At 41.6% G+C, this 19,376-nt stretch overlaps 1 protein-coding gene across 1 annotated transcript in view; it reads right to left on the bottom strand.

Moving 5' to 3' along the window:
* Positions 1 to 19,376, bottom strand: part of MBNL1 (muscleblind like splicing regulator 1) — a 176,512-nt gene that overhangs the window by 143,360 nt on the left and 13,776 nt on the right. The window lies entirely within an intron of this gene.

Genomic DNA, 19,376 nt, shown 5'->3' with positions numbered 1-19,376 from the left:
CTAGTTTCATTTAACCTGCCCATTCCCCCAACCTGGGAGGAAAATGAGCACGGAGCATTTAAGCTGTCTCCCCTTGCCTTGCCTTTATCCCTGCGATGCTTTGAACACATTCCACCCTCCCCGTCCCCAAGTCTCACTGGGGCAAAGTTTGAAAACCCTTGAACTGCAAATATTTAACAGACACCACTGAGAAGTAAGTTCAAGGTTCTGCTACAGGGAAGATCTGCTTCCAGGCTCATTCTGGCCTCAGTTCAGCAACTTCGGTGAAAGACACCAAGAAGAATTCTGAAGAGCTTAACAAAGCCCAAAGAGGATATTTAAAACAAGTCTAAATTAGCAGGATAAAGGGCAGTGATTCACAAGCTTGCCTTAATCTGTATGAAGCAACTGTGTGCTCCTTGCATGCTCCAAGTGGCTGCAATGTTTTGGTTATTTCCACCCCTCCCGCTCATACGGCTATGTTTCCACATAAGCTGAGCTTCTGGGGTTACAAGGAGGAAGACGTAAATAAACATTAACTTGGGAGAATATGAGCTGGGTAGAGCAGAATTAAAGAGGGTCATGTGGAAAGGGCATGAAATTATACTAATATACTTCACAAAACCAATTTCACAAACTGGCCCTGATTTATTTTTTTTCCATCTGCCCTTAACACATCTTCCAGTTTTGTTTTGTTTTTTTTAAAAAAGGGGAACACCAAGGCAAAATACTGCCATTTAAAGAGCACCTCAGCCCTAAAAATATGGGCACGAACACTGCATTATTCTGCTGAATATCTTGACTAAGCATCCGGTGACATTTTTATATCAGTTTTCTAAATCAAAACACAACACTTTATGGGCAGTATGTCATAACAAATATTTTGCTCCCCTGTTATATCTACTGTAGGAATAAGGCTTAAATGCTTGAACCGGTATGATTATGGGCTGAAGATTATGAGGCTCTGCAAGTTATGTGGAAAATTGTGACAGAGCCTGGACAATGAATTCTCTAATATTCACCTTTCCAGGTATATATTTCCACCTAAAGAAAAAGAAAAAAAAGCTCCAGATCATAAAACTTTAAATTACCAGATTTGTGGTCAATACACACCCAAAAATCAAAATGTAATGGAAGTAAAATAGGAATCTATGTAAAACAATGGTTGCTCTCTCTAGGTTTTCTATTGTTCTGTTTTTACGGGACTGAGCAGTGAAGGAACCAACAATCTGTTTAAATCAGGTGTTAAATGGTAAAGATAAACTTGCCCACAAGTGCAATGGTTCAAACTACATACCCATTATTCCTTCACAGATGTCTACATGCTCCCATCCTGTTAAATATCTAAATCAGGGGTGAGGAACCTGTTGGCTCTTCAGATGTTAACTGAACTACAGCTCCCATCATTCCTAACTTTGATCATGAATGCTTATGGGATTTGTAATTCACCTCATGAGAAGAGAAGACTCCCTGGAAAAGACCCTGATGTTGAGAAAGACTGAGGGCACAAGGAGAAGGGGATGACAGAGGACGAGATGGTTGGACAGTGTTCTCGAAGCTACCAACATGAGTCTGACCAAACTGCGGAAAGCAGTGGAAGACAGGAGCGTCTGGCGTGCTCTGGTCCATGGGGTCATGAAGAGTTGGACACAACTAAACGACTAAACAACAACAACAACATCTGAATGATTAACAGTTCCCCACCTCTGATCTAAATCCACAGCCCCAACCATAATCAAGATAGGTCTCAACATCTGAAATTACAGGCTTTATCAAAGTAGTAGCTTCAGGGCAGGGGGGCTGAACTAAGAATAACACGTTGCAATTTCTAAAGTCAGTTTTTCATTATTTTAATATTTTCCAATGAATTGTATGCATTTTCACTATTTGCTTATGCATTCTTCTATTTAATGCTAGTAGAAATGGACTTTATTCCAAGTAATCTCAAGAGATGGGCATGATTGAGACAACAGTACTTTCTTGCCAAATTCTGGAATATTTGGAACTAAACAGGAAAGATCACAAGGACATTCAGGAAGAGGAGAGCAGACAGAAAGTGAAGCTGGTGGTAATCAAAATGCAATCCACAGTCTACGGATGGGGGATAAATTTGATTCTGTTCGCTTTAAAGTCACATTGATCAAATTCACACTTTCTGAAACAATATGAGAACTGAAATACTGCCATCCTTCAAAATTCACACTTATCCAGATTTTGCAATGCAGCTGTCCAACCATTCAATATTTACAAAAATACATATATGAGAAGGACGTGTGCATGAAAAATGAATATGTTAGTGAAAATATATAATGCATTATACTGGGAGAAACTACTGGCAAGCATGTGCACATTGGTCAAAATGGCACATACAACATGCAGTTATTATGAGAAATTTACACAAAATTGCTGAATAATTTCCATGAAGATTTTTTTTGAAGGAAATTAAAAAATTGCTACAGAGATTTGGGGAGCCAAATTTAGACTGCGAAATGAGAGCAAAAAAAATTCAGAATCTACCATCCCTACTCCAGTCATGTATAAGAGGCCTGCCTGACCAACCAGTGTTGTTGTTGTTTACAGTCCCAGACATATAGCAAATGAAGGAAGCCATTGGAGACTTCCGTGGGCCACCATACATGGCTACGTCTATCCTGCAAGAGTGGCAAGCAGAAGCAGCTCACCAGTGGGGAGTAGCCACTACACTAACTTCCTGGAAATAGTGCCACTGCTGCTTGCATGGGGGAGGCATGAGGTGGGAGGCTGGAGGGAGGTAAGGGTTTTGCAGGCGCACCAGTAGGAGCACCATCTTGGTTATGACTACCCAGTGCTGACCTCCCAGTTGTCTCACCCTTACCCTGCTACCTCCCAGGTCCAGGGATGCCACTGCCACAAAGCTAGCATTGTGGTGGGAAGCTGTACAGCATGGTAAGCAAACTAAGGCCCAGGGGCCGGATGCGGCCCAATCGCCTTCTAAATCTGGCCCACGGATGGTCCAGGAATCAGTGTGTTTTTACATGAGTAGAATGTGTCCTTTTATTTAAAGTGTATATCTGGGTTATTTGTGGGGCCTGCCTGGTGTTTTTACAGGAGTACAATGTGTGCTTTTATTTAAAATGCATCTCTGGGTTATTTGTGGGGCATAGGAATTCGTTCATTTCACCCCCTAAAATATATAGTCTGGCCCCCCACAAGGTCTGAGGGACAGCGGACCAGCCCCCTGCTGAAAAAGTTTGCTGACCCGCCTGTGTCAGGGCATCTCAGAAAGAATGTTGTTCCTAAACTATACAAGAAAATAGAAATAATCTTGCTCTCTGGGGTTCAAACGACTAAGGAACATAACTGAAACTTGTTTCCAGATTTTTCCAGCCATTCAATTAATCAGTTATTCAGAGGATTACTAAATGGGGAGGCTAAAGAATTAGCATTGAAGAAATTACAAACATCAGCTACAAACGGAAGATTTCACTTTAAACTACGTTCTATTATTGCTCCAAAGAAATGGATTCATTTTCATATTCTCATTACACTTGTCATCAAAGGAAAAACACATTTGAGTAGGAACCCTCTGTTTATGCTTCGTATACATGCATCCACGGTTCTGTAATTGATTTAGCAGATACTGGTTGTTTTGCTCCATGGGAAGTCAAAACACACATGCAAGGAAATGTACAAACTGCATTTGTTTAATGTACATTAATCAGCCTTAGAAATTAGAAAAGCAAGGAACAAAAAGAAGTCAAAAGTCGTGAACTGAATTGCAGATAAAAAGAAAAATGTCTGGAGTGTTTATTAGCCTAGATAATGCCTGGATTCCTAATATATAGCTGGTGGACCTGCTACTGGCTTTTGAAAATGCATTATGCTACTGTCGCAGTATCACAGTGGGACTGCGCTTCATAATCAGCTAGTAGAAAATACTACGGTACTTTTGAATTATGGTGCTGGAGGAGACTCTTGTGAGTCCCATGGACTCCAAGAAGATAAAACCTATCCATTCTGAAGGAAACCAGCACTGGAATGACAGACCGTGAAGCTGAGGCTCCGATACTTTGGCCACTTCATGAGAAGAGAAGACTCCCTGAAAAGACCCTGATGTTGGGAAAGATGGAGGGCACAAGGAGAAGGGGATGACAGAAGAAGAGATGGTTGGACAGTGTTCTCGAAGCGACTAGCATGAGTTTGGCCAAACTGCGGGAGACAGTGAAAGATAGGCATGCCTGGCGTACTCTGGTCCATGGGGTCACGAAGAGTCGGACACGACTAAACGACTAAACAACAACAACAGAAAATACTGGTCGGCTAGCATCCAACCCAAATCTGTAAAGTCCTGCTATTCACCGGGGACTAAAACCCATGATGCCCACTTTCCACGAGGCTGCTGGCAAAGAGGGATGGGAGTACAGTGGTACCTCTGGTTACGTACTTAATTCGTTCTGGAGGTCCGTTCTTAACCTGAAACTGTTCTTAACCTGAAGCACCACTTTAGCTAATGGGGCTTCCCGCTGCACCGCCAGGGCACGATTTCTGTTCTTAACCTGAAGCGTTATTTCTGGGTTAGCGGTGTATGTAACCTGAAGCATATGTAACCTGAAGCGTATGTAACCCGAGGTACCACTGTATTACAGAGTTTCCCGTTCCATCTGTCAAACATGTGGGAGGGCTGATGTGCCACTGCTATCAGCCCTGCCAGCAGCAGCCTGTGGAAAGTCCGGAAACAGGGAGTTCTAGGGTGGGGAAGGGGAAGAGCAGAGCTGGTCCAGGATCCACTAGATCCCAAGCTGGCCCCACTGCCATCACACAATTCAGGAAAGTGCAGTGATTTTCTTGTGTCCCACTTTCTGACCCAGCCAGCATGAGTGGCAGGGCTACAGACAGTGGTGTGCTCCATTAAGCAGCGGCCAGGGTTTGAATCTCACCCTTTCACATTAAGGGCAGGGAACTGGAAGCCTGGGAACCAAAAATATTTGCTCCTTAATTTTCTACCCTAAAAGCAAAAAAAAAAAAAACAAAAAACCCAAAGCAGCCCAACTGTGTTGTGTTTTCACCCCGATTGACTGGCAGCCCTGCACAGAGTTGTAATGAGATAGTTCTTATGCATGCATTTCAAATGATTTCTAAATGGCTCTAAGCTTCGACGGTAGCATGAGCTAAAGTTCCAATCAGATAAATAAAGTGTGCAGTAATTACTTCACCAGCCAACAAGAATGCAGTCAAGAGATAGGTGACAAGATAAAATTAAACCATGAACCACGGGGGCAGATGGCTGGACTTGGAACTACGTATTAAAAAAACAACAACGCCACACTAGGTGAAAACCATCTAGCACCATATTCCGATTATCAAGCTGGCAAACAAACAGGAAGTGGCAGGGTTCGTCTCTCTTGTGTTTTTTGTAGCCATGAAGTTTGCAATTACCTAGTTTGGTAGACAAATTGTCAAGCTCAAACAACACCATTTCCACCGGAAGTTCTTCTCTGGTTCGGTATGCTAAATGAGATCTTGCGCATGCACAATCAGCATTCGTCAGACCCAAGCCAGGTGCTCCAGACTTTTAAATATGCTAACCTTTTACTTTTCATGGATTATGTTTTTATCCAGGATATGCAATATTCTATGGCAAAATAATACTGAGAAAAGTGATCTAGCTACTTCACTGAGCCATTCTGTGCCCCTGAAAACGATTTTCTACATGAGCATTTGACATTCAGCATTTGATTTTTCTGTGGACATGCAATGTTTTTCAGTATCTGACAGATGACGTGCAACTGCAGTGGCATTTGACAAAAGAAGCCAGGCGAAAAGCTTAAATGTTGTTGTAAAGGTTTAGCTCTGGGATGTTAATATCGAATGTTGATGCAAAAATTCAAATCGCACACGCGGTTGAACATTTTGATTTCCCCCTCAAAATTGCATTTCGCACTCATCTTGTACAGTCAAGATGTGATATGCACATTTTAGTTACGAAACGTTGACGGCAGGCTCCAAAATTGGGTGATTTGTCCCCCTGCCTCCCAAAATGAATAAAGCACAGTTCAGTACTGATCTAGTACAGTAAAGTAGTGCCACACAACAGTATTATTGAAAGTGAGCTCAGTGGAGTAAACTCACCAGACCAGAGGGTTGCATCTTGGCAGGGCAACCTTAGCAGGCAGCACATGACTCCGAAAAACAGTAAAAATATTTTAAGAATGTTTTGAATACACTTGGGACTTTCTTACTAAAGTTTTGTTCTACAGATGTTCAAAACCCAAAGGGCTCATTAGCAGAGTTTGTAAATTAGCTAGGCCTAATCTGCAGTGTGAAAAAATCCATAGAAGCTATGTGAATGTCTGGAGTGCGATATTCTCACAACATATAGTGAGTAATTCCAAAACTGTTCACCAACTGAACACAATATGTTCTTGTATTATACAATGCTGCATAAACCAAGCAAGCTTTCAGGCCAAGCTGTTCGTGAGACACAGCAGTCATGGAAAAGGCACTGAGGAAGTGAAATAAATTGTTACTCACTTTCACAGGCAAAACCTTTTGTTTGGCTAACCACACATCTGAATCACCTGAATCCTAGAAGAAAAACCTCTTAAGTAATCCGTAATACATTGGCTGAATGCAGACCAAGTAAATTGCGCTGATCTCTAACTGTCGTTCTCATGTAAACGGACTTGATATACATTATGAAAGTACAGATTATAAATATTTGAGTGATGACTCACCTGCCTTTTTACATGTGTTATTCTGTATTTTATTGAAGCTTTAACCTATTTCATTATATTTTATCCACTGCATTTGTATTATTATCATTATCCGCCTTTAAAACGGGGATATAAATTTAATAATCAAGAACGTCAAAAATAAACTTGCATAATTATAAATGTCATTTGCAAGCCATGCTGCCTAATTCTGTGTCACTGCATTATACGTGCTGACTCATCCTCAAGGATGCATTAAAAGCCATTACTGATCTTCTAACTGAAGACCCCAACAACTGCCCAATGATCCCTCAAAATGAAGCTTAAAAACCATTGCTGACTTTATGTCTAATTCAAATGCCGCCTGACTATAAAACTTTACACTGGAGGGACCCAACACAGTTTAGAGACATCCTACTTCTCTGTGTTCTGTTAAACTTGCTCATATTGGCAAAGACAGCGCATCTTATGGAAATTGCCAGAGCCCTAGCCTCAAAAACAATAGGAATGCAATCCATTTAAGGAGGCACTACGGGGCCCAGTTTAGAAACATGCTAGTCTCTTACATTTTATCTTTGCCTTCCTGCCATGATAGAACCCAAGGCAACATGCATGCGTGAGCTTCATGCCTTTGCAATTCGTTCTCATAATGCCTTCTCTGCTCCCAACTTGGGACACTACGACTGAAGACTCCTGCGTTAACCCCAACCCTCTCCCATTTCTCCTGAACCAGAAATCCATGGTGACCGGGATCAGAGCACATCTGACCAGCTCTTAAACCAACTTCAAGATCCTAGTTTGTCCAGCCCTGGCAAACGATGGAATTAGATCTAGTAAACACAGGCAAGACTAGAGCAGAAGAGACAAAGAACAGAACATATGGACAAAAGGCTTATGCACTTCTCAATTTAATAAGTCGTGTATACCTGAAGGAGCATCTCCACCCACCTCATCCAGCCTGGACATTGAGGTCCAGCTCTGAGGGTCTTCTGGCGGTTCCCTCACTGCGAGAATCGAAGTTACAGGGAGCCAGGCAGAGGGCCTTCTCGGTAGTGGCCCTCCCATCAGATGTCAAGGAAATAAACTTTTAGAAGACATCTGAAGGCAGCCCTGTTTAGGGAAGTTTTTAAGTTTGATGCTTTTTGTTTTTTTAATATTATGTTGGGAGCCACCCAGAGCGGCTGGGGCAATAATAAATAATTATTACCATTAATTATTATGTACATCCTAAGCAATCCAGTGACTAAGGTTAACCCATTTTGGACTTTGGACTTTAATTGAAAGGCAGAATATGCTTTGTTTAAAAAACGTAAGTACATAAATAAGCTGTAGATTTGTTATAACGCGGTATAGTTTTTTTTTAGTTTTAATTAAATGTTGGGATTTGCCCCAAAGCTACATAATATACTTTTTAAATAATGCAGTGGCATTAACCCATTGCAGGGCTGGGACTAACAGCCAGTCTGATTTATATGTTTCAAAAGTCCTACAACTGGGATTTTTTTCCCCATTTGCACTTAGAGGGAGGTGTAATTTTTCCTTCCTCATCCCTGACCAGAAAATGAAACACTCTGAAAAAATGTCAGCACCGAGTGCTGGCTGGATGAAAGACTTGTCATTCTGTAAAACCGCCAAGATAGGCAGATTGCATGTAGGAAACTGCCAAGTCAAGGTACAGGGCTCACCTTAGCCTTCTCTTTGACATGCTAAAATCTCGACAGAGCTTGAACTTTTCCACATTCGGATCTGGTCCATACACGAGCAGAATGAGGCGGGAATGAATGGATAGGCTTTAAAGGCAGCACCAGGTGGGAACCAAGTTTTAGGTCTCCCCTACATCACAAACTCCCTGTAAGTAGAACACTAGCACAACAGGCACCAGAACAGATGAGAACCGCTCTTCCTGGTGTTCTAGTGTTGGTTATCTGAAGGGTTTAAAAAAATAGTAATAATGGGAGAGTATACAAAAATGGCATTCTATATTATTATCATCATCATCATTATTATTATTATTATTATTATTATTATTATTATTATTATTATTATTATTACCCCACCCATCTGGCTGGGTTTCCCCAGCCACTCTGGGCAGCTTACAGCATATCTAAAAACTTAATACAAACATCTTAATACAAAAACTTAATACAAGCATTAAGAACCTCCCGATATAGGGCTGCCTTCAGATGTCTTCTAAAAGTTATGTAGTTCTTTATCTCCTTGACATCTGAAGGGCATCTCCTTGACAAGGAGGGCGCCACTACCAAGAAGGCCCTCTGCCTGGTTCTCTGAAGCTTCACTTCTCGCAGTGAGGGAATCAGCAGAAGACCCTCGGAGGGGACCTCAGTTTCTAGGCTGAACAATGAGGATGGAGACACTCCTTCAGGTATACTGGGCCGATGCCGTTTAGGGCTTTAAAGGTCAGCACCAACACTTTGAATTGTGCTTGGAAATGTACTGGGGTTCAGTGAAGATCCTTTAGGACTGGTGTTATTTGGTCCCAAAGTCCACTCCCAGTTACCAGTCTAGCTGCCGCATTCTGCATTAGTTGTAGTTTCCGAGTCACCTTCATTCTAGCCTATTCTGGCCCCTCCCGACATTTGGACTAAAATGCCATCAGCCTGGGCAATAGTCAGAGGCGATGGGAGTGTAGTCTTACACCATCTAGAAAGCACCATGATAGCTACCATGAGCTCATTCTCTTGCCTGTGCAGATCAGACCTCTTCCCATGCAAAATAACCTCTCCCGCTCCACTGTATCCTGAACTGGCGCAGTCCAGGTAGAAGAGAATGCTTTACCATTTGAGTCATTTATGGGAATTCAAACATACACCTAGCAACAGAATCTCTGGGTAACCCTGAAGATTTTGGGTGCCCAACGAATAATTTGGATCAGTGATATTCTGATATGCAGCCAGAAATAATCCAACACTTACAAGTGATTAAAACTATTCTGGTCACTTTTCATGCTTGGGTGAATCCAAGTGCTTAGATACACTTCCTTGGAGTATTTAAGTGTTTGAGAAGTTTGTTTCCATTGGTGGTTCAATTATTGTTAAGATAACATTGCACCCTTTCCAATCTGTTATTGTCACTCGATGTAATATAATAAGTTGGGGAAACTGCAAACATGTCTCAGCAGCCATAATATCATTACTATGGAAACACTAATGAGGAATAACAGTCTTGGAGGCTTTTAATACATACTAATTTAACTACCCATTATCTGCAATGAAAATTGTGCAAGTCATGTTTCATGATATTGGGTTTCAGAATTTTTGTTCTCGCCAGGGCACACGTACTAAGGAGCATGTGCTAACTTCTGGGTGCTTACTTCACAGTGGAACTATGAGTGACTTAGTGGAGAGTTGCATATTACAGTCAGGATCCAAAGGATTAAAACTAGCACCTCGGCCCCAATTCAACTTTAGAAGTGTGTCCCTCAAACGCAAGGTCCTTGGTGTCGCAAAACAGTTTGGTGTTCTGCAAATCATTTGAAACTCCAGGAGTAGTTTCAAAGCAGCTTTGTGATATGTCATGGGAGCAGACATGGTTCATAGTGAAAAAGCAGGGAGAAAATCACTGTGGCTGTACACCAGTCCCTGGGAAGGCCAAGAGAAGCTTCCGGCCTTTGCTGTGATGGATGTGGGAGTAAGCGATTCAAGTTACTACAAGTCAGAGTTATGCGTCAAGAATTACCCGGCACTGCTGTTGCATCTGCATTACGATAGATGCAGCTGAAAAACTCAAAATTCTGCAGAAATGTTGTATGCAAGTCAGGTCCGATGAACTTGCTTTTAAATTCCATCAAATGGCTCGAAATAAATAAATGTTTGTTATTTATTATTTAAAGGATTTCTACCCCAACTTTGAAGGCAGCCCCCCCACACACACACACTTGATAAAGCAATGCCAAAAGAATTAATAAATAATAAAATCACATAAAATCCAATAAAATGTTTACTAAAACCATCTGCCCATGAGCAGCAACAATACTCTCTTAAGACTATAGAGTTAGGGTTCTATATAACTAAGTAATACTTACCCCCACTGAAATAAATGGACTTAAGTTATTCATGATCAATAATTTCAATGAGTCTACTCTGAGTATCACATAACTTGGTCTCACTGTAGTTCTGGATGACACAGTCCATGATGTGTGGTAGCCCCTTCCCAACCCTCTGAAAAGGCTTTTGGGATATACTGGGGGATATATGGGGAGACCTCATGAGAAGAGAAGACTCCCTGGGAAAGACCCTGATGTTTGGGAAAGATGGAGGGCACAAGGAGAAGGGGACGACAGAGGATGAGATGGTTGGACCAGTGTCTCGAAGCGACTAGCATGGGTTTGGCCAACTGCAGGAGGCAGTGGAGGATAGGGGTGCCTGGCGTGCTCTGGTCCATGGGTCACGAAGAGTCGGACATAACTGAACAAGCAACAATATGGGGGAGACAGGAACAGAACAATCCATCTGCCTGCACAACATTAGATCTCAGGAAGGTTCCCTTTTTTCAGATCTTGGGTTATAGCAGACAAATGAGCAAACATTAGGAAAGCAAACTGTCTAGGATGAAGCTGAGATGTGTGGAGCTAAGGATAAGATGCAAATCTGCAAGGGCTTGCAATGGAATTTTTGTAGAGGATGACCTGACTTATCCTGTAATTCCGCTATCATGCACCCAATTTGTAGGAGGACATTTTGGACAAGGATCAGCCTCATTAGCCATTTACAGACCCAACAAAACCCATGAAGATATAGGTTACTACTCCGGGAGGCTGTAATCTTTATTTGTGAAAGGCTTACGACGAGACTATGATGATAGGAAGCTTTTGATGATAGAAGGGTTTAATGACACAGTTATTCACACAAAGCCAGGCCAAAGTTTGTTGGAATATGCTGATTTCCACTGGAACCGGGTTTAAAGTGGCAGGCAAGGAAGCTGATCCCTTAAAGCTTTTTGGAAAATGTATAACCTTCTCTTTTGAAAGCACATATGAGTCGCTCTAATGCATAGGATTCTGCTCCCCCCTCGTGCAATACCTTCTGGGTGGTGTTATAGCTTTACTGGCTGAAACAATAAATATTTAGCAACCCATACGGAAGAAAAGGACCATGGAAAGATGAGTCAAGTGTATAAAATTGCTTGAAAACCTAAATGGCAATTAACAAAAGGCCCCAAGGACCTGAATCAGAAGTGGGTAAAGGTGGCACGTCTTTCATATATATTACAAAGGCAATATTTGCAGACATATAACTTACCGGTAAGCAATTTACCATTATGCAATGTAGAACACAGCAATGGCAATTTATCTAAATGCTGCTTTTAAGAAAACCCAATTGCACATTCACAATAAGTTAATAGCACAAATCGCATATGTGAGAAAAGGTACATTTCAGAGATCTGCTGTCCTGGGACCACTTATGTGAGGTTAATCCTGTACTTAATGATGTGTAGCTGGGAGATGACTTTCCAGAGCTTGAAATGGAATATTTGCCCTCCTGCAATTCTATAATGCTCTGAGTTCACTAGCAGCAGGAGGACAATTTGGTAATTTTTTGATCCAGGGACAAGAAAGCACTACGGTATGTAGACAAGCATGAACTAGTCAGCGTCTCAGTCATGCCTCAACACTGAGTTAGAGAACATTAGTGAGCTGTGTCTGACTAGTTCGGATATAAGTGGAATTTGGTTTCATATGCTGCAATAAGGCTTGGATTCACCCTTCCCCAGTTTACCACTGGAGATCAGAAGCAAACCACAGTTCTCTGTGAAGCCCAAACACAAGAAACTGTGGTTTGTTTGGTTTTTTTTTTTTAACCAGCGTTCTCCCTCCATATGTTCTGGAGTACAGCTACATTAGTCCTGGCTGCTGACCGAGGCAGCTGGGAGTTTTAATCCAAAAACATATGGAGGGCACCCAGTAGGAGAGAGCTGATTTAAACTCCAGTTAATGAAATTACACCAGGAATAAACCATAGTTCCAGATCCTGGCTTGTTTTCATTAACCATGGTATAAACCAATCACAGTTATCCAAGTTCACAGGCAATGGGATAGCACAAGAGAGGAGGAGAAAGGAGCATGTGAGCCCAAGATTTGCTGTAGCTCTTTCACATGGTAGGAAACCGTGGTTTCTTGTGTTACATGTGAACCGGGCCAAAAAGCCACAGTTGCCAGCGCACCTTGTAGTTTAATAACAGAGGCACAAGACACTCAGCTGTACCTCACCACTCTTGTACCTATTGGATATTAATGATGGCTTGCTCTACAGGGTTGTTGTAAGGGTTATTTAGTTAAATAATATTAAACAAAAAGAGTAGACTTTTTTACAGCAAAACCCAGGTACGGTTGCTTCAAAAATACTATCCACCCCCCCCCAAAAAAAAAAAAAAAGTCTGCCTGAGTCACCAGGCTTCTGATATTCTGCAGCATCTCCCCTGGAAAACTATGAAGCACCCAGATGCAATTAATTCAAATAACTTTTCCTTCTCCTGAAGCAGTTTTATTAAGAGAAAGAACTAGATTTTCTTCCAAATCTGAGCTTGTAGGCGTCACTTGCCCCCTCACTTTACGCAGCAAAGGCATATCTATTGTTGTACTAAAAGGAGAAGCTATTTATAGCCGAGTTATCCAATGCTCTTAGCATGTTCTTCTATCTTCACAAAAGTGTTCACATTTACCGGTAATAGAAAATCAAGTGCTGCAGTTCCTACGTAAATTATTTCCTTTATGAAAGCAAGGCTTCCCTTCCATATCTACGCAAAATGGGCTTATTTTTAAGTGCAAGGGCCAAGCTCCAAAGGAGTGCTCAGAAACCAAGGTACTGCAGTTTTTCTTCTTCTTGGTCAAATAACCCCAAATAGAACACTTGGTTGAATGTTCTCCTTGCCCGCTTCTCTTTTGCAAAGCAATTGTGATACCATGCCCAAACCTGCCAGAGCTACAACTGATTCCCACAAGCATCTGTGATGTTTACTAGACATGTGAAGGCCCGGGGGGAAACCGGAAAAAATTCGGGGGGGGCACCAGTTTTTTTCTGTTTTTTTTCCTGAAGCCTTTTTTGTTTTTTTTCCCCAAAAAATTGGAACAATTGAAAAAATGAAAAAATAGATTATGGAATGTTTTATTTTAACATGATGAATAAAATATTTTAAGATAAGGAGTTCAAATATTTTATATATCATTTCTAAAAAATATGTATGGTATCAGATTATTCTAATTTCTGTGAGGACAAGCAAGTCCTAGGTTACAAAATGAACTCTCCAATGAATAATTGTTACTTCTAGATTTTAAAAATTGCTTTGTGTTTTGTGGTTTTTTTGTTCCACATAAACTAGTAAACAGTTCAGGAGATTGTTGCTCCATTGTTACAAATACAAATAAATATTATTTTAAAAGTAAATTCTGTTTGTAATAATTGTTTGGATACACTATATTTGTAATATGCTTGTTGTGATAATTTTATGCCCATTAAAATTGACCATAGTTATATTTTATGTTTCTAAAGTAACATAATGACTTTCAATCTGGAAAAGAAAAAAGAAGTGCTAATGTAGATATATTTTTTTTCAATTTTTCCAAAAATTTCCGTTTTTCCCCCAGAAAAAAAACGGGTTTTTTTTCCAAGCTTCAAAATTTCCAGAAATTTTACATCTCTGGATGTTACTTGATGTGATGTGCCCACTGCATTCCCTGCGGAGTGAAATGTCTCTAGGTTCTGCAGGGACATGACCTACCCGAGCTGCCTGATGAATCCCCCTGATCTGCTTGGGGCTTGCACTGCTCTGGCACGACAAGGTAAATCTTTGCATCATCAGCGCACCTTGCTCACCTCCACATCAAATGTTTAAAGCACTTGTACACCTCTTTAACAGCCATGTCTTCCGCCCGAGAACTCTAGGAACCTGTGGTTCATGAAGGGTGCTGAAAGTTGTTAGAAGGCGCCTCGCAGAGCTAAAATTCCCAGCACACTTAACAACTACAGTTCTCAAGAGTCTCTGGGGAAGGTCCATAGCTCAGTGGTAGAGCATCTGCCTTGCACACAGAAGGTCTTGGGTTCGATCCCTAGTGTCTCCACGTGTGCCTGAAATCCTAGAGAGTTGCAATCAGCGAGTGTGGGCAATCCTGAACCAGATGAACCAATGGTCTAGGCAGCTTCCTGTGTTCCTATGAATGCTTTCAATGTACACTGTGAATGTTTAAGCTGAGACTTTGCCAGGCAGCAATAGTATCTCCTCACTGCCTCCTAGTTTATAGCTCTCTTTCAATAGGCGCTTTAGGCTCAGTACAGATACTTCCAGCCTTGCAAACAAGAATATCAAATTACTAGCCTACCTATCCATGCAAACCTGTTTTAGTCATTTGCAGCTCCAAAAGTTAAACTTTTTTTAAAAAACTCTTACCAATCTGATCACTCAGAACCAGTTCTTGCTCAGGAGGCAACCAAAATGATCAAGGGGATGGAGTGACTCCCCTATGAAGAATGGTCGCCGCCTTTGGGACTTTTTAGTTTAGAGGAAAGGCGAGCAAAAGGTGACGTTTATAAAGTTACATGTGGCTTGGAGGAAGTTGATGAAGGAAAGTCGTCCTCCCTCTCTCACAGGACCAGAACTCATGGATGTCCAATGAAGATGAATGTTGGACGCTTCAGGACTGATCGAAACAGGTACTCCTTCATGCAGCGCATAGTTAAGCTATGGAACCCTCTCCTCCAGGGGACAGTGATGGCCACCAACCTAGATGGCTTGAGAAGAGGATCAGACAAACGAATGGAGAGGAACATAGCTGTGCTCTACGTTCACTGTCAGAGGTGGTACCCATCTGAATGCCAGTTTCTAGAAACCACAGGATGAGAGAGTGCTGCTGTGCTCAAGTCCTGCTTCCCACAGGCATCTGGTTGATCAACATGAAAACAAGATGCTGGACCAGATGAGTCCTCTAGTCTGATTCAGCAGACTCTTCTTCTGAACTCATAGGTACTCAGATCACAAGCTGTTTACAAGCCTGGCAGTGACACTTCTCTAGAGGGTAAAAAGGAAATTATGACTTCTCTTCAGTGACATGTGCAAACATAACATTGGAACCTATTGTGAAGCAATGAAACCACGTGAGTCGCTCTTCCACGCTAGCATTGTACAAACCTTCCCTACCCAAATATTTCCTGCTTGCATGCCTTCCATAAGCACTTGGCACTCTACCTTAGTCTTCTGCATTTTCGCACTTCAGGCAACCCTTCCCTTTATTATATAATTAAATAATCCCCATTAACATCATTACTGGAATTGCATCAGACAGACGTTCCAACTGGTAATTAAATCCAACTTCTAAAAGATAGGATACAGAGGAAAGCAAAATGTTATATAGTCAGCATGTGACAATAATGTAAGTGGATCTTATCTTTACACGACGTATCCTTAAGGATCATCTAGAAAGCAATTTGTTGAATTAAACAGTTCAGACAATCTTCCGTATGCAGCGCAGAATATTATTTTTTCAGTTTGCTACCGGCTGCACTACTGACATTCCCAGTAAGTGTGAGTGGGAAGAGTCCGTCCTGTCCTTGCAGAACAAGTGGATATAAAAATTATGGGATGCATTGATTATGCAAACATTAACTTGTCAAGTCAGAGCAGCTCAAGGCCAAGGTAAACAAAAAAAGGAATAACTCACCCCTTTCTTTCCTATGTTATTATGCCCTTACAATATTATTTTCCTCCTCGCCAAGATTTATTGAATGAAGATAACGATGGTTCTACCCAGTTCTCCCTCTGTATAAAGTCAAACCTTGAAATTTTTAATTGTCTTTTCCTGCTTCCATCTATTGCTTGAGTGACTGTGCTTTAAGTGTTTAAAAACATAACCAAATGTCATTTGATTCTTTTCTTTTTCTCTCTCTCCTTAAAAAAAAGTAAAAGAAAAAACCCTTGAAAAGTACCTAAAGTGCAAGTACATAAATAGGTACCGCTCCGGCGGGAAGGTAAACGGCATTTCCGTGTGCTGCTCTGGTTCGCCAGAAGCGGCTTAGTCATGCTGGCCACATGAGCCGGAAGTTATACGCCGGCTCCCTCAGCCAGTAACATGAGATGAGCGCCGCAACCCCAGAGTCGGACACGACTGGACCTAATAGTCAGGGGTCCCTTTACCTTTACCTAATCTAGGGTACTCAGTGCAATTACACCGTATTGCATGATATTCAAAGTTTGCAGCATCCTGCTAAACATTTTTCCAATAGAGATTCAGCTGGCTACATTGCTTTTCCACTTTCGATAGTGGAATACTGTAGTTGCGGTTTGATCTGGCGTAGTTAAGAGTGAATTTGAAGCTGACTGTCCGCACCTTTAGTCGCATGTCGCTGCTATTAGAGAGTGCAGGGTTTTCTTTTCAACACTAATGGCAGGTTGTGCCGAAATTGAGAGAGGTCCTGTGGTTGTTGTCACGCTCCATACACATCCTTGGGTTCTTCCAGCCAGTTAAGAGTTATGAACATGTTGACACACTGGGCAATAGATATAGGACACGATATAATTTTTCATCTTTGGGGAAAACTTTGGAAGAGTGATCTGAAATTTACAGCATGTTATTCCTTAGAGGAGAACTACCTGAAAATGATTCACAGATGGTATCGAACGCCAAAGAGACTTGCTAAGATTTATAAGTCTGAATCAGATAATTGTTGGAGATGTAATGAGACTGAGGGTACGTTCTATCATATGTGGTGGACCTGTAAAAGGGTAAGAGAGTACTGGGAAATAATTTATAATGAACTGGGAAAAAATGTTTTAAAGTACTTTTCCCAAAAAAAAAAACCCCAAACCAGAGTCCTTTTTGTTGGGGATTAACACAGACGGAAATTCCCAGGTGTCAAAAAAGGCTATTTATGTATGCCACTACTGCGGCTCGTGTTTTGTTAACCCAAAAATGGAAAACGAGCGAGGCCCCAACCAAAGAAGAATGGCAACTTAAACTGATGGAAAATGCGCAGCTTGCAGTCCTAACATACAGAATAAGAAAACAAGAAAACATATGTTTAAAGAATATTGGAAAATGTTTATTGAATATATGGAGGGGAAATGTGTATATCTGAAAACGTGGGCAGCATTAAGATAAATTCAACCGTGTAAATAAGTTTTGATGGATGTTATAATGGAATATTGAATGGTTTGGTTTATATAAAATATGCAGGGCTTTATGTTGTGCAAAATGAACCATGGAAAGAGAGGAAGGGAAGTCATTGATATTTTAAGGTTGTTTAAGTGAATATTCTAAAATGCAAAACAGAAATTTAATAAAAATTGTAACAAAAAGGAGTGTTATGAACATGTGTGTGTATGAAATTGGAGCATAATAGTCCAGAATTCTAATCTTGTGGGAGTATAGGAGATTAGAAGAGGAACTGCATATCCGCAAGAACTATGGATAACATGATTATTGCAATGATTTTTTTTTCTGCAGCTAATTACTGCTGTCACTAGCAGTACTTTACCTCAGTACCCTCCTCTCCATCTGCCATAATTCTCCTCTAAACCAAGCTCATAAACTGGGAGGCTCACACCATTCAAAGGTAAGTGGCACAAAACAAATGTTTCCCAAACTATGCTCGCCCACCCCACTCCACACAGAAACACAAATGAAAAGGTTGAGGATCCATTCTGGATCTTTCACAAAAGGCAGATCTTTTGCAGTTGAAGAAAATGACTTTTTTCTGGTACACTGTTCTGGAATACTAGCTGAATAAAGACAGCACCGTGTGGCAGCATGCCAAAAATCCCCACCTCCCTCAGAAAAGAAAGAAAGAAAAAGAAACACCAACTAAATTGGTAAGTGCAGGAAGGTCCTAGCTCTAGATAAGGAGGAAGACAGAAGGAATGCAACAAATCATGCCGAACACAATCCGTATTGAACACTGTAAAATAAGAACAACTCCCATAACAATCAGTGTTAGTATCTAAATATCAGCAATGAATGAGGAACAACAGGATCCTCTCTGAAGAGCTCAGGCTTACATCTGGCTGTGTTCTTCCATATTTAGCACAACATGAAACTGTAAGGTAAAGGTAAAGGGACCCCTGACCATTAGGTCCGGTCGCGGACGACCCTGGGGTTGCGGCGCTCATCTCGCTGTAGTGGTTAAGAGCGACAGACTCGTAATCTGGGGAACTCGGTGTAGTGGTTAAGAGCGACAGACTCGTAATCTGGGGAACCGGGTTCGTGTCTGCACTCCTCCACATGCAGCTGCTGGGTGACCTTGGGCTAGTCACACTTCTTTGAAGTCTCTCAGCCCCACTCACCTCACAGAGTGTTTGTTGTGGGGGAGGAAGGGAAAGGAGAATGTTAGCCGCTTTGAGACTCCTTCGGGTAGTGAAAAGCGGGATATCAAATCCAAACTCTTCTTCTTCTTCTTATTGGCCGAGGGAGCCGGCTTACAGCTTCCGGGTCATGTGGCCAGCCGCTTCTGGCGAACCAGAGCAGCACACGGAAATGCCATTTACCTTCTCGCCGGAGCGGTACCTACTTATCTACTTGCACTCTGACGTGCTTTCAAACTGCTAGGTTGGCAGGAGGAGGGACCAAGCAACGGGAGCTCACCCCGTCGCGGGGATTTGAACCGCCGACATGAAACAACTGTACTCATATCTAAAGGGAAATGAAGCACAGGTTAATCAGTGAAATCACAAAGGGCTTTCCCATGAAATCACAAGGGGATTAGCCAG

Source organism: Lacerta agilis, chromosome 5 (assembly GCF_009819535.1).
Source record: "Lacerta agilis isolate rLacAgi1 chromosome 5, rLacAgi1.pri, whole genome shotgun sequence".
In the NCBI taxonomy this organism is placed as follows: Eukaryota; Metazoa; Chordata; class Lepidosauria; order Squamata; family Lacertidae; genus Lacerta; species Lacerta agilis.
This window is presented reverse-complemented; position numbering and strand designations above follow the sequence as displayed.